This window comes from Pan troglodytes, chromosome 13 (genome assembly GCF_028858775.2).
Source record: "Pan troglodytes isolate AG18354 chromosome 13, NHGRI_mPanTro3-v2.0_pri, whole genome shotgun sequence".
Taxonomy (NCBI): Eukaryota; Metazoa; Chordata; class Mammalia; order Primates; family Hominidae; genus Pan; species Pan troglodytes.
Window position 1 is genome coordinate 8,046,256 of NC_072411.2, and position 16,138 is coordinate 8,062,393.

Sequence of the window (16,138 nt, forward strand, 5' to 3'; positions counted from 1 at the left end):
CGATCTGTATAAACATGGAAATATCTACACCGCGATTTGTATAAACATGGAAATATCTACACAGTTATCTCTATAAACATGGAAATATCTACACCGCCATCTGTATAAACATGGAAATACCTACAAAGTCATCTGTATAAACATGGAAATATCTACACAGCCATCTGTATAAACATGGAAATATCTACACAGCCATCTGTATATACATGGAAATATCTACACCTCTATCTGTATAAACATGGAAATAACTACACCGCTATTTGTATAAACAAGGAAATATCTACACTGTGATCTGTATAAGCATGGAAATATCTACACCGCCATCTCTATAAACAGGGAAATATCTACAACCCTATCTGTATAAACATGGAAATATCCACACCGCTATCACTATAAACATGGAAAAATCAACACCACTATCTCTATGAACATGGAAATATCTACACCGCCATCTCTATAAACATGGAAATGTCTACACTACGATCAGTATAAACATGGAAATATCTACACCGCTATCTGTATAAACATGGAAATATCTCCACTGCTATCTCTATAAACATCGAAATATCTACACCGCCATCAGTATAAACATGGAAATACTTACAAAGTTATCTGTATAAACATGGAAATATCTACACCGCCATCTGTATAAACATGGAAATATCTACACAGCCATGTGTACATACATGGAAATATCTACACCGCTATCTATATAAACATGGAAATAACTACACCGCTATCTGTATAAACATGGAAATATCTACACCGCCATCTACATATCCATGGAAATATCTGTGCCGCCATCTGTATAAACTTGGAAATATCTACACGGTCATCTGTGTATAGATGGAAATATCAACACCGCCATCTGTACAAACATGGAAATATCTGCACCGCTATCTGTATAAACATGGAAATATCTACACCGCGGTCTGTATAAACATGGAAATATCAACACCGCTATCGGTATAAACATGGAAATATCAACACCGCTATCTCTATAAACATGGAAATATCTACACCGTGATCTGTATAAACATGGAAATATCTACACCGCTATCTGTATAAACATGGAAATATCTACACAGATATCTCTATAAACATGGAAATATCTACACCGCCATCTGTATAAACATGGAAATACCAACAAAGTCATCTGTATAAACATGGAAATATCTACACAGCCATCTGTATAAACATGGAAATATCTACACAGCCATCTGTATATACATGGAAATATCTTCACCACTATCTGTATAAACATGGAAGTAAATACACCGCTATTTGTATAAACAAGGAAATATCTACACCGTGATCTGTATAAACATGGAAATATCTACACCGCCATCTCTATAAACAGGGAAATATCTACACCCCTATCTGTATAAACATGGAAATATCCACACCGCTATCTCTATAAACATGGAAAAATCAACACCGCTATCTCTATGTACATTGAAATATCTACACCGCCATCTCTATAAACATGGAAATGTCTACACCACGATCAGTATAAACATGGAAATATCTACACCGCTATCTGTATAAACATGGAGATATCTCCACTGATATATCTATAAACATCGAAATATCTACACCGCCATCTGTATAAACATGGAAATACTTACAAAGTCATCTGTATAAACATGGAAATATCTACACAGCTATCTGTATAAACATGGAAATATCTACAAAGCCATCTGTATATACATGGAAATATCTACACCACTATCTGTATAAACATGGAAATAACTACACCGCTATTTGTATAAACAAGGAAATATCTACACTGTGATCTGTATAAACATGGAAATATCTACACCGCCATCTCTATAAACAGGGAAATATCTACACCCCTATCTGTATAAACATGGAAATATCCACACCGCTATCTCTATAAACATGGAAAAATCAACACCGCTACCTCTATGAACATGGAAATATCTACACCGCCATCTCTATAAACATGGAAAAGTCTACACCACGATCAGTATAAACATGGAAATATCTCCACTGCTATCTCTATAAACATCGAAATATCTACACCGCCATCTGTATAAACATGGAAATACTTACAAAGTTATCTGTATAAACATGGAAATATGTACACCGCCATCTGTATAAACATGGAAATATCTACACAGCCATGTGTACACACATGGAAATATCTACACCGCTATCTATATAAACATGGAAATAACTACACCGCTATCTGTATAAACATGGAAATATCTACACCGCCATCTACATATCCATGGAAATATCTGCGCCGCCATCTGTATGAACATGGAAATATCTACACGGTCATCTGTGTATAGATGAAAATATCAACACCGCCATCTGTACAAACATGGAAATATCTGCACCGCTATCTGTATAAACATGGAAATATCTAAACCGTGATCTCTATAAACATGGAAATATCTACACCGTGATCTGTATAAACATGGAAATATTTACACCGCTATCTGTATAAACATGGAAACTTCTACACCATTATCTGTATAAATATGGAAATATCTACACCGCTATCTCAATAAACTTGGAAATATCTACACCGCCATCTGTAAAAACATGGAAATACCTATACAGTCATCTGTGTAAACATGGAAATATCTACACCACCATCTGTATAAACATGGAAATATCTACAATGCCATCTGTATACACATGGAAATACCTACACGGCAATCAGTGTATAGATGGAAACATCAACACCGCCATCTGTACAAACATGGAAATATCTACACTGCTATCTCTATAAACATGGAAATATCTACACTGCGGTCTCTATAAACATGGAAATATCTACACCATGATCTGTATAAACATGGAAATATATACACCGCTATCTGTATAAACATGGAAATATCTGCACCGCTATCTCTATAAACATGGAAATAACTACAAAGACATCTGTATAAACATGGAAATACCTACACAGTCATGTGTAGGAACATTTAAATATCTACACTGCCATCTGTATAAATATAGAAATATCTACACAGCCCTCTGTATAAATATGGAAATATCTGCATAGGCATCTGTGTAAACTTGGAAATATCTGCACCGCTATCTGTATAAACATGGAAATACCTACACCGCTGTCTCTATAAACATGGAAATATGTACACCGCTATGTGTATAAACATGGAAATATCTCCACGGCTCTCTGTATAAACATGGAAATATCTCCACCGTTATCTGTATAAACATGGAAATATCAACAGCGCCATCTATATAAACATTGAAATATCTACACTGCCATCTGTAAAAACATGGAAATATCTACACATTCATCTGAATAAACATGGAAATATCTACACCACCATCTGTATAAACATGGAAATAGCTACAATACCATCTGTATACACATGGAATTATCTACACCGACATCTGTATAAATATGGAAATATCTACACGGCCATCTGTATAAACATGGAAATATCTACACTGCCATCTGTTGAAAGATGGAAATATCTACACCGCTATCTCTATAAATATGGAAATATCTACACCGCCATCTCTATGAACATGAAAATATCTACACTGCCATCTCCATAAAGATGGATGTAACTACTCCGCCATGTGTATAAACACGGAAATATCTTCACCACCATCTGTGTAAACATGGAAATACCAACACCGCTATCTGTATAAACATGGAAATAACTACACCGCCATCTGCATGTCCTTGGAAATATCTACGCCGCCATCTGAATAAACATGGAAATATCTACACGGCCATCTGTGTATAGCTGGAAATATCAACACCGCGATCTGTACAAACATGGAAATATCTACACCGCTATCTCTATAGACATGGAAATATCTGCACCGCCATCTGTAAAAACATGGAAATACCTATACAGTCATCTGTATAAACATGGAAATATCTACAATGCCATCTGTAGAAAGATGGAAATATCTACACCGCAATCTGTGTAAACATGGAAATATCTACACCGATATCTGTATAAACATGGAAATATCTACACCGCGATCTGTATAAACATGGAAATATCTACACCGCGATCTGTATAAACATGGAAATATGTACACCGCGATCTGTATAAACATGGAAATATCTACACAGTTATCTCTATAAACATGGAAATATCTACACCGCCATCTGTATAAACATGGAAATACCTACAAAGTCATCTGTATTAACATGGAAATATCTACACAGCCATCTGTATAAACATGGAAATATCTACACCGTGGTCTGTATAAACATGGAAATATCTACACCGCGATCTGTATAAACATGGAAATATCTACACCGCTATCTGTATAAACGTGGAAATATCTACACAGTTATCTCTATAAACATGGAAATATCTACACCGCCATCTGTATAAACATGGAAATACCTACAAAGTCATCTGTATAAACATGGAAATATCTACACAGCCCTCTGTATAAACATGGAAATATCTACACAGCCATCTGTATATACATGGAAATATCTACACCACTATCTGTATAAACTTGGAAATAACTACACCGCTATTTGTATAAACAAGGAAATATCTACACCGTGATCTGTATAAACATGGAAATATCTACACCGCCATCTCTATAAACAGGGAAATATCTACACCCCTAACTGTATAAACATGGAAATATCCACACCGGTATCTCTATAAACATGGAAAAATCAACACCGCCATCTCTATGAGCATGGAAATATCTACACCGCCATCTCTATAAACATGGAAATGTCTACACCACGATCAGTATAAACATGGAAATATCTACACCGCTATCTGTATAAACATGGAAATATCTCCACTGCTATCTCTATAAACATCGAAATATCTACACCGCCATCTGTATAAAGATGGAAATACTTACAAAGTTATCTGTATAAACATGGAAATATCTACACCGCCATCTGTATAAACATGGAAATATCTACACAGCCATGTGTACATACATGGAAATATCTACACCGCTATCTATATAAACATGGAAATAACTACACCACTATCTGTATAAACATGGAAATATCTACACCGCCATCTACATATCCATGGAAATATCTGCGCCGCCATCTGTATAAACATGGAAATATCTACACGGTCATCTGTGTATAGATGGAAATATCAACAACGCCATGTGTACAAACATGGAAATATCTGCACGGCTATCTGTATAAACATGGAAACTTCTACACCGTTATCTGTATAAATATGGAAATATCTACACCGCTATCTCTATAAACTTGGAAATATCTACACCGCCATCTGTATAAACATGGAAATACCTATGCAGTCATCTGTGTAAACATGTAAATATCTACACCACCATCTGTATAAACATGGAAATATCTACAATGCCATCTGTATACACATGGAAATACCTACACTACAGTCAGTGTATAGATGGAAACATCAACACCGCCATCTGTACAAACATGGAAATATCTACACTGCTATCTCTATAAACATGGAAATATCTACACTGTGGTCTGTATAAACATGGAAATATCTACACCGGTATCTGTATAAACATGGAAATATCCACACCATGATCTGTATAAACATGGAAATATATACAGCGCTATCTGTATAAACATGGAAATATCTGCACCGCTATCTCTATAAACATGGAACTAACTTCAAAGACATCTGTATAAACATGGAAATACCTACACAGTTATGTGTAGGAACATTTAAATATTAACACTGCCATCTGTATAAATATAGAAATATCTACACAGCCCTCTGTATAAATATGGAAATATCTGCATAGGCATCTGTGTAAACATGGAAATATGTGCACCGCTATCTGTATAAACATGGAAATACCTACACCGCTGTCTCTATAAACATGGAAATATCTACCCCGCTATGTGTATAAACATGGAAATATCTCCACTGCTCTCTTTATAAACATGGAAATATCTCCACCGTTATCTGTATAAACGTGGAAATATCAACAGCGCCATCTATATAAACATTGAAATATCTACACTGCCATCTGTAAAAACATGGAAATATCTACGCAGTCATCTGAATAAACATGGAAATATCTACACCACCATCTGTATAAACATGGAAATAGCTACAATACCATCTGTATACACATGGAAATATCTACACAGACATCTGTATAAATATGGAAATATCTACACGGCCATCTGTATAAACATGGAAATATCTACACTGCCATCTGTAGAAAGATGGAAATATCTACACCGCTATCTCTATAAATATGGAAATATCTACACCGCCATCTCTATGAACATGTAAATATCTACACTGCCATCTCCATAAAGATGGAAGTATCTACTCCGCCATGTGTATAAACACGGAAATATCTACACCACCATCTGTGTAAACATGGAAATACCTACACCGCTATCTGTATAAACATGGAAATAACAACACCGCCATCTGCATGTCCTTGGAAATATCTACGACGCCATCTGAATAAACATGGAAATATCTACACGGCCATCTGTGTGCAGATGGAAATATCAACACCGCCATCTGTACAAACATGGAAATATCTACACCGCTATCTCTATAGACATGGAAATATCTGCACCGCCATCTGTAAAAACATGGAAATACCTATACAGTCATCTGTATAAACATGGAAATATGTACAATGCCATCTGTAGAAAGATGGAAATATCTACACCGCAATCTGTGTAAACATGGAAATCTCTACACCGATATCTGTAAAAACATGGAAATATCTACACCGCTATCTGTATAAACATGGAAATATCTACACCGCGATCTGTATAAACATGGAAATATCTACACCGCTATCTGTATAAACATGGAAATATCTACACAGTTATCTCTATAAACATGGAAATATCTACACCGCCATCTGTATAAACATGGAAATACCTACAAAGTCATCAGTATAAACATGGAAATATCTACACAGCCATCTGTATAAACATGGAAATATCTACACAGCCATCTGTATATACATGGAAATATCTACACCACTATCTGAATAAACCTGGAAATAACTACACCGCTATTTGTATAAACAAGGAAATATCTACACCATGATCTGTATAAACATAGAAATATCTACACCGCCATCTCTATAAACAGGGAAATATCTACACCCCTATCTGTATAAACATGGAAACATCCACACCGCTATCTCTATAAACATGGAAAAATCAACACCGCTATCTCTATGAACATGGAAATATCTACACCGCCATCTCTACAAACATGGAAGTGTCTACAACACGATCAGTATAAACATGGAAATATCTACACCGCTATCTGTATAAACATGGAAATATCTCCACTGATATCTCTATAGACATCGAAATATGTACACCGCCATCTGTATAAACATGGAAATATCTACACGGTCATCCGCGTATAGATGGAAATATCAACACCGCCATCTGTACAAACATGGAAATATCTGCACCGCTATCTGTATACACATGGAAATATCTACACCGCGGTCTGTATAAACATGGAAATATCAACACCGCTATCGGTATAAACATGGAAATATCTACACCACTATCTCTATAAACATGGAAATATCTACACCGTGATCTGTATAAACATGGAAATATTTACATCGCTATCTGTATAAACATGGAAACTTCTACACCGTTATCTGTATAAATATGGAAATATCTACACCACTATCTCTATAAACTTGGAAATATCTACACCGCCATCTGTATAAACATGGAAATACTTATACAGTCATCTGTGTAAACATGGAAATATCTACACCACCATCTGTATAAACATGGAAATATCTACAATGCCATCTGTATACACATGGAAATACCTACACGGCAATCAGTGTATAGATGGAGACATCAACACCGCCATCTGTACAAACATGGAAATATCTACACTGCTGTCTCTATAAACATGGAAATATGTACACTGTGGTCTGTATAAACATGGAAATATCTACACCGGTATCTGTATAAACATGGAAATATCCACACCATGATCTGTATAAACATGGAAATATATACACCGCTATCTGTATAAACATGGAAATATCTGCACCACTATCTCTATAAACATGGAAATAACTACAAAGACATCTGTATAAACATGGAAATAACTACACAGTCTTGTGTAGGAACATTTAAATATCTACACTGCCATGTGTATAAATATAGAAATATCTACACATCCCTCTGTATAAATATGGAAATATCTGCATAGGAATCTGTGTAAACATGGAAATATCTGCACCGCTATCTGTATAAACGTGGAAATACCTACACCGCTGTCTCTATAAACATGGAAATATGTACACCGCTATGTGTATAAACATGGAAATATCTCCACTGCTCTCTGTATAAACATGGAAATATCTCCACCGTTATCTGTATAAACATGGAAATATCAACAGCGCCATCTATATAAACATTGAAATATCTACACAGCCATCTGTAAAAACATGGAAATATGTAAACAGTCATCTGTATAAACATGGAAATAACTACACCACCATCTGTATAAACATGGAAATAGCTACAATACCATGTGTATACACATGGAAATATCTACACAGACATCTGTATAAATATGGAAATATCTACACGGCCATCTGTATAAACATGGAAATATCTACACCGGTATCTGTATAAACTTGGAAATATCTACACGGTCATCTGTGTATAGATGGAAATATCAACACCGCCATCTGTACAAACATGGAAATATCTGCACCGCTATCTGTATAAACATGGAAATATCTACACCGCGGTCTGTATAAACATGGAAATATCAACACCGCTATCGGTATAAACATGGAAATATCAACACCGCTATCTCTATAAACATGGAAATATCTACACCGTGATCTGTATAAACATGGAAATATCTACACCGCTATCTGTATAAACATGGAAATATCTACACAGATATCTCTATAAACATGGAAATATCTACACCGCCATCTGTATAAACATGGAAATACCAACAAAGTCATCTGTATAAACATGGAAATATCTACACAGCCATCTGTATAAACATGGAAATATCTACACAGCCATCTGTATATACATGGAAATATCTTCACCACTATCTGTATAAACATGGAAGTAAATACACCGCTATTTGTATAAACAAGGAAATATCTACACCGTGATCTGTATAAACATGGAAATATCTACACCGCCATCTCTATAAACAGGGAAATATCTACACCCCTATCTGTATAAACATGGAAATATCCACACCGCTATCTCTATAAACATGGAAAAATCAACACCGCTATCTCTATGTACATTGAAATATCTACACCGCCATCTCTATAAACATGGAAATGTCTACACCACGATCAGTATAAACATGGAAATATCTACACCGCTATCTGTATAAACATGGAGATATCTCCACTGATATATCTATAAACATCGAAATATCTACACCGCCATCTGTATAAACATGGAAATACTTACAAAGTCATCTGTATAAACATGGAAATATCTACACAGCTATCTGTATAAACATGGAAATATCTACAAAGCCATCTGTATATACATGGAAATATCTACACCACTATCTGTATAAACATGGAAATAACTACACCGCTATTTGTATAAACAAGGAAATATCTACACTGTGATCTGTATAAACATGGAAATATCTACACCGCCATCTCTATAAACAGGGAAATATCTACACCCCTATCTGTATAAACATGGAAATATCCACACCGCTATCTCTATAAACATGGAAAAATCAACACCGCTACCTCTATGAACATGGAAATATCTACACCGCCATCTCTATAAACATGGAAAAGTCTACACCACGATCAGTATAAACATGGAAATATCTCCACTGCTATCTCTATAAACATCGAAATATCTACACCGCCATCTGTATAAACATGGAAATACTTACAAAGTTATCTGTATAAACATGGAAATATGTACACCGCCATCTGTATAAACATGGAAATATCTACACAGCCATGTGTACACACATGGAAATATCTACACCGCTATCTATATAAACATGGAAATAACTACACCGCTATCTGTATAAACATGGAAATATCTACACCGCCATCTACATATCCATGGAAATATCTGCGCCGCCATCTGTATGAACATGGAAATATCTACACGGTCATCTGTGTATAGATGAAAATATCAACACCGCCATCTGTACAAACATGGAAATATCTGCACCGCTATCTGTATAAACATGGAAATATCTAAACCGTGATCTCTATAAACATGGAAATATCTACACCGTGATCTGTATAAACATGGAAATATTTACACCGCTATCTGTATAAACATGGAAACTTCTACACCATTATCTGTATAAACATGGAAATATCTACACCATCATCTGTATAAACATGGAAATATATACACCGCTATCTGTATAAACATGGAAATATCTGCACCGCTATCTCTATAAACATGGAAATAACTACAAAGACATCTGTATAAACATGGAAATACCTACACAGTCATGTGTAGGAATATTTAAATATCTACACTGACATCTGTATAAATATAGAAATATCTACACAGCCCTCTGTATAAATATGGAAATATCTGCATAGGCATCTGGGTAAACATGGAAATATCTGCACCACTATCTGTATAAACAAGGAAATACCTACACCGCTGTCTCTATAAACATGGAAATATGTACACCGCTATGTGTATAAACATGGAAATATCTCCACAGCTCTCTGTATAAACATGGAAATATCTCCACCGTTATCTGTATAAACATGGAAATATCAACAGCGCCATCTATATAAACATTGAAATATCTACACTGCCATCTGTAAAAACATGGAAATATCTACACAGTCATCTGAATAAACATGGAAATATCTACACCACCATCTGTATAAACATGGAAATAGCTACAATACCATCTGTATACACATGGAAATATCTACACCGACATCTGTATAAATATGGAAATATCTACACGGCCATCTGTATAAACATGGAAATATCTACACTGCCATCTGTAGAAAGATGGAAATATCTACACCGCTATCTCTATAAATATGGAAATATCTACACCGCCATCTCTATGAACATGAAAATATCTACACTGCCATCTCCATAAAGATGGAAGTATCTACTCCGCCATGTGTATAAAAACGGAAATATCTACACCACCTTCTGTGTAAACATGGAAATACCTACACCGCTATCTGTATTAACATGGATATAACTACACCGCCATCTGCATGTCCTTGGAAATATCTATGCCGCCATCTGAATAAACATGGAAATATCTACACGGCCATCTGTGTATAGCTGGAAATATCAACAGCGCCATCTGTACAAACATGAAAATATCTACACCGCTATGTCTATAGACATGGAAATATCTGCACCGCCATCTGTAAAAACATGGAAATACCTATACAGTCATCTGTATAAACAAGGAAATATCTACAATGCCATCTGTAGAAAGATGGAAATATCTACACCGCATTCTGTGGAAACATGGAAATATGTACACCGATATCTGTATAAACATGGAAATATCTACACCGCGATCTGTATAAACATGGAAATATCTACACCGCGATCTGTATAAACATGGAAATATCTACACCGCGATTTGTATAAACATGGAAATATCTACACAGTTATCTCTATAAACATGGAAATATCTACACCGCCATCTGTATAAACATGGAAATACCTACAAAGTCATCTGTATAAACATGGAAATATCTACACAGCCATCTGTATAAACATGGAAATATCTACACAGCCATCTGTATATACATGGAAATATCTACACCTCTATCTGTATAAACATGGAAATAACTACACCGCTATTTGTATAAACAAGGAAATATCTACACTGTGATCTGTATAAGCATGGAAATATCTACACCGCCATCTCTATAAACAGGGAAATATCTACAACCCTATCTGTATAAATATGGAAATATCCACACCGCTATCACTATAAACATGGAAAAATCAACACCACTATCTCTATGAACATGGAAATATCTACACCGCCATCTCTATAAACATGGAAATGTCTACACTACGATCAGTATAAACATGGAAATATCTACACCGCTATCTGTATAAACATGGAAATATCTCCACTGCTATCTCTATAAACATCGAAATATCTACACCGCCATCAGTATAAACATGGAAATACTTACAAAGTTATCTGTATAAACATGGAAATATCTACACCGCCATCTGTATAAACATGGAAATATCTACACAGCCATGTGTACATACATGGAAATATCTACACCGCTATCTATATAAACATGGAAATAACTACACCGCTATCTGTATAAACATGGAAATATCTACACCGCCATCTACATATCCATGGAAATATCTGTGCCGCCATCTGTATAAACTTGGAAATATCTACACGGTCATCTGTGTATAGATGGAAATATCAACACCGCCATCTGTACAAACATGGAAATATCTGCACCGCTATCTGTATAAACATGGAAATATCTACACCGCGGTCTGTATAAACATGGAAATATCAACACCGCTATCGGTATAAACATGGAAATATCAACACCGCTATCTCTATAAACATGGAAATATCTACACCGTGATCTGTATAAACATGGAAATATCTACACCGCTATCTGTATAAACATGGAAATATCTACACAGATATCTCTATAAACATGGAAATATCTACACCGCCATCTGTATAAACATGGAAATACCAACAAAGTCATCTGTATAAACATGGAAATATCTACACAGCCATCTGTATAAACATGGAAATATCTACACAGCCATCTGTATATACATGGAAATATCTTCACCACTATCTGTATAAACATGGAAGTAAATACACCGCTATTTGTATAAACAAGGAAATATCTACACCGTGATCTGTATAAACATGGAAATATCTACACCGCCATCTCTATAAACAGGGAAATATCTACACCCCTATCTGTATAAACATGGAAATATCCACACCGCTATCTCTATAAACATGGAAAAATCAACACCGCTATCTCTATGTACATTGAAATATCTACACCGCCATCTCTATAAACATGGAAATGTCTACACCACGATCAGTATAAACATGGAAATATCTACACCGCTATCTGTATAAACATGGAGATATCTCCACTGATATATCTATAAACATCGAAATATCTACACCGCCATCTGTATAAACATGGAAATACTTACAAAGTCATCTGTATAAACATGGAAATATCTACACAGCTATCTGTATAAACATGGAAATATCTACAAAGCCATCTGTATATACATGGAAATATCTACACCACTATCTGTATAAACATGGAAATAACTACACCGCTATTTGTATAAACAAGGAAATATCTACACTGTGATCTGTATAAACATGGAAATATCTACACCGCCATCTCTATAAACAGGGAAATATCTACACCCCTATCTGTATAAACATGGAAATATCCACACCGCTATCTCTATAAACATGGAAAAATCAACACCGCTACCTCTATGAACATGGAAATATCTACACCGCCATCTCTATAAACATGGAAAAGTCTACACCACGATCAGTATAAACATGGAAATATCTCCACTGCTATCTCTATAAACATCGAAATATCTACACCGCCATCTGTATAAACATGGAAATACTTACAAAGTTATCTGTATAAACATGGAAATATGTACACCGCCATCTGTATAAACATGGAAATATCTACACAGCCATGTGTACACACATGGAAATATCTACACCGCTATCTATATAAACATGGAAATAACTACACCGCTATCTGTATAAACATGGAAATATCTACACCGCCATCTACATATCCATGGAAATATCTGCGCCGCCATCTGTATGAACATGGAAATATCTACACGGTCATCTGTGTATAGATGAAAATATCAACACCGCCATCTGTACAAACATGGAAATATCTGCACCGCTATCTGTATAAACATGGAAATATCTAAACCGTGATCTCTATAAACATGGAAATATCTACACCGTGATCTGTATAAACATGGAAATATTTACACCGCTATCTGTATAAACATGGAAACTTCTACACCATTATCTGTATAAATATGGAAATATCTACACCGCTATCTCAATAAACTTGGAAATATCTACACCGCCATCTGTAAAAACATGGAAATACCTATACAGTCATCTGTGTAAACATGGAAATATCTACACCACCATCTGTATAAACATGGAAATATCTACAATGCCATCTGTATACACATGGAAATACCTACACGGCAATCAGTGTATAGATGGAAACATCAACACCGCCATCTGTACAAACATGGAAATATCTACACTGCTATCTCTATAAACATGGAAATATCTACACTGCGGTCTCTATAAACATGGAAATATCTACACCATGATCTGTATAAACATGGAAATATATACACCGCTATCTGTATAAACATGGAAATATCTGCACCGCTATCTCTATAAACATGGAAATAACTACAAAGACATCTGTATAAACATGGAAATACCTACACAGTCATGTGTAGGAACATTTAAATATCTACACTGCCATCTGTATAAATATAGAAATATCTACACAGCCCTCTGTATAAATATGGAAATATCTGCATAGGCATCTGTGTAAACTTGGAAATATCTGCACCGCTATCTGTATAAACATGGAAATACCTACACCGCTGTCTCTATAAACATGGAAATATGTACACCGCTATGTGTATAAACATGGAAATATCTCCACGGCTCTCTGTATAAACATGGAAATATCTCCACCGTTATCTGTATAAACATGGAAATATCAACAGCGCCATCTATATAAACATTGAAATATCTACACTGCCATCTGTAAAAACATGGAAATATCTACACATTCATCTGAATAAACATGGAAATATCTACACCACCATCTGTATAAACATGGAAATAGCTACAATACCATCTGTATACACATGGAATTATCTACACCGACATCTGTATAAATATGGAAATATCTACACGGCCATCTGTATAAACATGGAAATATCTACACTGCCATCTGTTGAAAGATGGAAATATCTACACCGCTATCTCTATAAATATGGAAATATCTACACCGCCATCTCTATGAACATGAAAATATCTACACTGCCATCTCCATAAAGATGGATGTAACTACTCCGCCATGTGTATAAACACGGAAATATCTTCACCACCATCTGTGTAAACATGGAAATACCAACACCGCTATCTGTATAAACATGGAAATAACTACACCGCCATCTGCATGTCCTTGGAAATATCTACGCCGCCATCTGAATAAACATGGAAATATCTACACGGCCATCTGTGTATAGCTGGAAATATCAACACCGCGATCTGTACAAACATGGAAATATCTACACCGCTATCTCTATAGACATGGAAATATCTGCACCGCCATCTGTAAAAACATGGAAATACCTATACAGTCATCTGTATAAACATGGAAATATCTACAATGCCATCTGTAGAAAGATGGAAATATCTACACCGCAATCTGTGTAAACATGGAAATATCTACACCGATATCTGTATAAACATGGAAATATCTACACCGCGATCTGTATAAACATGGAAATATCTACACCGCGATCTGTATAAACATGGAAATATGTACACCGCGATCTGTATAAACATGGAAATATCTACACAGTTATCTCTATAAACATGGAAATATCTACACCGCCATCTGTATAAACATGGAAATACCTACAAAGTCATCTGTATTAACATGGAAATATCTACACAGCCATCTGTATAAACATGGAAATATCTACACCGTGGTCTGTATAAACATGGAAATATCTACACCGCGATCTGTATAAACATGGAAATATCTACACCGCTATCTGTATAAACGTGGAAATATCTACACAGTTATCTCTATAAACATGGAAATATCTACACCGCCATCTGTATAAACATGGAAATACCTACAAAGTCATCTGTATAAACATGGAAATATCTACACAGCCCTCTGTATAAACATGGAAATATCTACACAGCCATCTGTATATACATGGAAATATCTACACCACTATCTGTATAAACTTGGAAATAACTACACCGCTATTTGTATAAACAAGGAAATATCTACACCGTGATCTGTATAAACATGGAAATATCTACACCGCCATCTCTAT